The sequence below is a fragment of the Schistocerca gregaria genome, chromosome 4, assembly GCF_023897955.1.
Source record: "Schistocerca gregaria isolate iqSchGreg1 chromosome 4, iqSchGreg1.2, whole genome shotgun sequence".
Lineage (NCBI taxonomy): Eukaryota > Metazoa > Arthropoda > Insecta > Orthoptera > Acrididae > Schistocerca > Schistocerca gregaria.
In genome coordinates, this window is record NC_064923.1 from 42639611 (window position 1) to 42645580 (window position 5970).

The window sequence follows — 5970 nt, forward strand, 5'->3', positions numbered from 1 at the left end:
GTCTTCTTCATTCTCTTTGGCGTTAAAAAACATACAATAGTATTTTAAAATTGCGATTCGGCAACGAGTTACACACTTGGTCCAAGTTCAGTTTAAAATTCGTCCTTTATGAACTCCTCATACGGAGCGTCTGCATTGGTCAAGGATACGTCACCATTACGGAAAGAGATTGTAAAGTAGGAGATTCTGTTGTTAAACGCTTTTACTGGTTTTATTACTCAGTTCTGTACGTGAAAACCAGTTCCAATTAATAGCCCTTGCCACAGTACCAATGCAGGATATTTCATTTGCTTATGTTGGTTAATACTATGTCCTTCCATCTAATCTCCTGCAAAGCTACAACTTCTAGCTCGTATTTCCCTCAGTCCTTGGTCATACTCTGCGCACGTTCTGCCCTGTGTAGGCTGCTCACATTCCACCCTCATACACCTTGTGTACGCGATACTACCGCCATCTGCATACTTGCGTATCGCTGTCCCACTGCTTTTCTCAGTGGATATGATCTGACGAGTGAGTTTGCGAGTACCAAAATATGTGACACATGTCGCCGTATGGTTGCAGTGACTTAAAAGCTTAGTATTGTGTTAACCGATGAGACCCTAGTGTTTGGCATAAATATCACCTCTAGCCTCTCCTTTAAAAAAAAGGGATCTTGACATACCTGGTCAGACAGACAGACAACCGGTGGCCTGGACTTAGATGTAGTCGAAGCTTTGTACCGGCCTTCCAGAAGGCAATTCCGCCAATTCTCTAAGCTGGTCTACAGCTCGTCGACTGTGCCAAAGTGCTGTCTTCACAGCCAGCGGTTGATTTGAGCAGAGATGAAAGAGTATACCAGTGGGTGATCAGGCACGTGTCATAGAAAGCGCTCTTAGATCATCTTCACTACCCTTGCAACGTGCGGTCGAAAATTATCGTGAAAAAGGAAATAGAAGACAGTTAAGTTATACGAGCTGCAAGAAATCAGACAAAATCTCTCGGCAGTCATTCGTACTCGGCAGGACGCACTATTATTCTAGGCATCTCTCGTGCTCACTGTTCGCTCAGAACCGGAAGGAGTGACATGACGCATCTACTGCCACGAGAGACATTTTTCAACAGGCCTGTGCAAAGTTTCATAGCATTCTCACACTAGTTTCTATTACGCGATCGATCTGACCGAAATCAATGAATAACTCTTGTAAAAGTTAACAATTTTCGGATTTTTTCATTTACTTGTACTGTTAAACTCTGCTCGTTTCCAAATTTCACTATTCTAGGTCAACAGGTAGTACACTATATTTTAATGAGTGATGACCGTTGGTGTGCAGCAGGTTCAACTGCACAGGCGTGAAGAACACTGCAACCAACGGCACCTACAGTCATCGAGAAATGTAACTATGGCAAAACCTCGTCGCCAGCTTTGTATAGGCTTCGTCGCTACTGCTGTGGAGGCCGAGTTGCCACTGTTGTTACGGTAGGCCGAGCTTGTGGGTGCTTCTGGTGCAGTACACCGCTAACGCAATTTCTCCCTGCCACCATTACACAACTATGCACCAGGCTCAGGTAACAGGATAGCAGAACGAAGGTTCTACAACACTCCAACAAATAAGTAACAGTCACACAAATGAGTTAAAAAGGTTTACCTATCTTTGTGACTTGTTGAATACGTAGTTCGCAACACTGCATGTAATATAACACCAGAAAAGCCCGCAATGGCTAAGTGCAAATGATCATAGGTAAACTTCACTGTATATAGCAAATGCAATTAACAGCAACTGTCTGTTCACTTCAAAGAGTTCACTAAATCACGTTCCCCATCTATGACAGCCCTGGACCATGATCTATAACCAAATGAGCGAAAACTGCTCTTCTGTCTTCTGAGTAGGCATCTGTCCGTTATCGTCCGGTCATTGGCGGATTGTTCTCGGCCAGCAACAGGGTGAAACAAGGTCGATATCTTCGTCCTCAGCACTGCCCGTGAGTATTGGGACAACCTATGTTCTGGTACATTCTGCATTGTTGCCAGATGAATCCAAGATGGCGCAGATGACGTCATCCAAGATGGCGGATTTTTGCAGGAAAGTAGGTCAATTGGGCTCTCTCCACTAACCTGACACCCCCCCCACCCCTATCCTAGAAAAATGGCGGCAAGTTCAAATTTCAACTGGATAATGCATTACACCAGAGTTACCTCTACTAACCTGAGGAAACCATGAGAAGATAGGTCACTTGGGCTACCTCCGCTAACCTAAGTCACCAGACAGCCACATCGTCCTACGGATCGGCGAGAAATTTGAAATTTGGTGGTAAGGAAAGATCACTTGGGCTATCTCTACTTACCTAAGAAAATGGAGGGAAAGAAAGGGCAGTTCCACTAACTAAAATAACACAACCTCCACCTCCCCCTAGTAGGGATTGTCGGGAGAATGACTCAGCCTGCACTGGACTACTGGAGAGAGGAAGGAGTGTACATTATTTATTATGGAACAATTCATTTAGCGATGGAGCAAATTCATCACAGCAATACAGGTGGAGTATATTTATCACAGTGATACAGAACAGATTCTCTGACATGCTACACAGCCTACAGACCTGCAAAGCACTCGTAAATAATGCAATACATTTAAGTCCAGAGAACCAAACAACTTTTAAATCATCAAAATAATAATCCATCTAAAAGACTCTACATACTTGCTTGCTAATAGCCAACTGTCGAAATCATGCACCAGTCTTTATTTAAACAATCTTAGGCACTACCACCATCCAGTGTGTTTGACACAAGTTTCAGAGTTCAACTGACCTAGTACACAGTACTGCCACCAGAGAGCACTGTCGTCCCTTTTCTGTGCCGTAACTCAGGATCGTGGGAAAATGTCAGGATACAGTGAGTGTGCCACAAGATCTGGACCTGTTACACAGTACTGTCACCAGAGAGCGTTGTCGTTCGTTCCATGACATATCCCAAGATGACTGTCTAGAGGGGGAAGTAACACAGCTTGCACTGTGCTGTTGGAGAGAGGAAGGAGTGAACTTTATTTCTTTTGGAATAATTTCTTTAGGGGCCGATTTGAGATGGTATATTTATCACACTGATATAAAACGACCCCCCCCCCCCCCCCCATGAACCATGGACCTTGCAGTTGGTGGGGAGGCTTGCGTGCCTCAGCGATTCAGATAGCCATACCGTAGGTGAAACCACAACGGAGGGGTATCTGTTGCGAGGCCAGACAAACGTGTGGTTCCTGAAGAGGGGCAGCTGCGGTTCCTGAAGAGCGGCAGCTGCCTTTTCAGTAGTTGCAGGGGCAACAGTCTGGATGATTGACTGATCTGGCCTTGTAACAATACCAAAACGGCCTTGCTGTGTTGGTACTGCGAACGGCTGAAAGCAAGGGGAAAATATGGCCGTAATTTTTCCTGAGGGCATGCAGCTTTACTGCATGATTAAATGATGATGGCGTCCTCTTGGGTAAAATATTCCGGAGGTACAATAGTCCCCCATTCCGATCTCCGGGCGGGGACTACTCAAGAGGATTTCGTTATCAGGAGAAAGAAAACTGGCGTTCTACAGATCGGAGCGTGGAAGGTCAGATCCCTTAATCAAACAGGTAGGTTGGAAAATTTAAAAAGGGAAATGGATAGGTTAAAGTTAGATATAGTGGGAATTAGTGAAGTTTGGTGGCAGGAGGAACAAGACTTCTGGTCAGGTGAATACAGGGTTATAAATACAAAATCAAATATGGGTAATGCAGGAGTAGGTTAAATAATGAATAAAAAAATAGGAGTGCGGGTAAGCTACTACAAACAGCATAGTGAACATATTGTAGTGACCAAGACAGACACGAAGCCCATGCCTACTACTGTAGTACACATTTATTTGCCAACTAGCTCTGCAGATGATGAAGAAATTGAAGAAATATATGATCAGATAAAAGAAATTATTCAGTTAGTGAAGGAAGACGAAAGTTTAATAGTCATGGGTGACTGGAATTCGAGTGTAGGAAAAGGGAGAGAAGGAAACGTAGTAGGTGAATATGGATGGGGGCTAAGAAATGAAAGAGGAAGCTGCCTGGTAGAATTTTACACAGAGCACAACTTAATCATAGCTAATACTTGGTTTAAGTATCATGAAAGAAGGTTGTACACATGGAAGAACCCTGGAGATACTGATAGGTTTCAGATAGATTATATAATGGTGAGGCAGAGATTTAGGAACCAGGTTTTAAATTGTAAGACATTTCCAGGGGCAGATGTTGACTCTGACCACAATCTATTGGTTATGTTCTGTAGATTAAAACTGAAGAAACTGAAAAAAGGTGTGAATTTAAGGAGATGGCACCTGGATAAACTGAAAGAACCAGAGGTTGTACAGAGTTTCAGGGAGAGCGTAAGGGAACAATTGACAGGAATGGGGGAAAGAAATACAGTAGAAGAAGAATGGGTAGCTTTGAGGGGTGAAGTAGTGAAGGCAGCAGAGGATCAAGTAGGTAAAACCACGAGGGCTAGTAGAAGTCCTTGGGTAACAGAAGAAATATTGAATTTAATTGATGAAAGCTGAAAGTATAATAATGCAGTAAATGAAGCAGGCAAAAAGGAATACAAACGTCTCAAAAATGAGATCGACAGGAAGTGCAAAATGGCTAAGCAGGGATGGCTAGAGGATAAATGTAAGGATGTAGAGGCTTATCTCACTAGGGGTAAGATAGGTACTACCTACAGGAAAATTAAAGACACCTTTGGAGAAAAGACAACCACTTGTATGAACATTAAGACCTCAAGTGGAAACCCAGTTCTAAGCAAAGAAGGAAAAACAGAAAGATGGAGGCAGTATATGGAGGGTCTATACAAGGGCAATGTACTTGAGGACAATATTATGGAAATGGAAGAGAATGTAGATGAAGACGAAATAGGAGATAAGATACTGCGTGAAGAGTTTGTCAGAACACTGAAAGACCTGAGTCGAAATAAGGCCCCTTGGGAAAGCCAGTCCTGACAAAATTCTGCCTTCTGGTGAGCTAAATCTATGAGACAGGCGAAATACCCTCAGACTTCAAGAAGAATATAATAATTCCAATCCCAAAGAAAGCAGGTGTTGCAGGTGTGAAAATTACCGAACTATCAGTTTAATAAGTCACGGCTGCAAAATACTAACGCGAATTCTTTACAGACGAATGGAAAACTAGTAGAAGCCGACCTCGGGGAAGATCAGTTTGGATTCCGTAGAAATATTGGAACACGTGAGGCAATACTGACCCTACGACTTGTCTTAAAAGAAAGATTAACGAAAGGCAAACCTACGTTTCTAGCATTTGTAGACATAGAGAAAGCTTTTGACAATGTTGACTGGAATACTCTCTTTCAAATTCTGAAGGTGGCAGGGGTAAAATACAGGGAGCGAAGGTTATTTACAATTTGTACAGAAAGCAGATGGCAGTTGTAAGAGTCGAGGGACATGAAAGGGAAGCAGTGGTTGGGAAGGGAGTGAGACAGGGTTGTAGCCTCTCCCCGATGTTATTCAATCTCTATTTTGAGCAAGCAGTGACGGAAAGAAAATAAAAATTTGGAGTAGGTATTAAAATCCATGGAGACGAAACAATAACTTTGAGTTTTGCCGATGACATTCTAATTCTATCAGAGACAGCAAAGAAGAGTAGTTGAATGGAATGGACAGTGTCATGAAAGGAGGATATAAGATGAACATCAACAAAAGCAAAACGAGGATAATGGAATGTAGTCGGATTAAGTCGGGTGATGCTGAGGGTATTAGATTAGGAGACGAGACACATAAAGTAGTAAAGGAGTTTTGCTATTTGCGGAGCAAAATAACTGATGATGGTCGAAGTAGAGAGGATATATAATGTAGACTGGCAATGGCAAGGAAAGCGTTTCTGAAGAAGAGAAATTTGTTAACATCGAGTATAGATTTAAGTATCAGGAAATCATTTCTGAAAGTATTTGTATGGAGTGTAGCCATGTATGGAAGGGAAACAT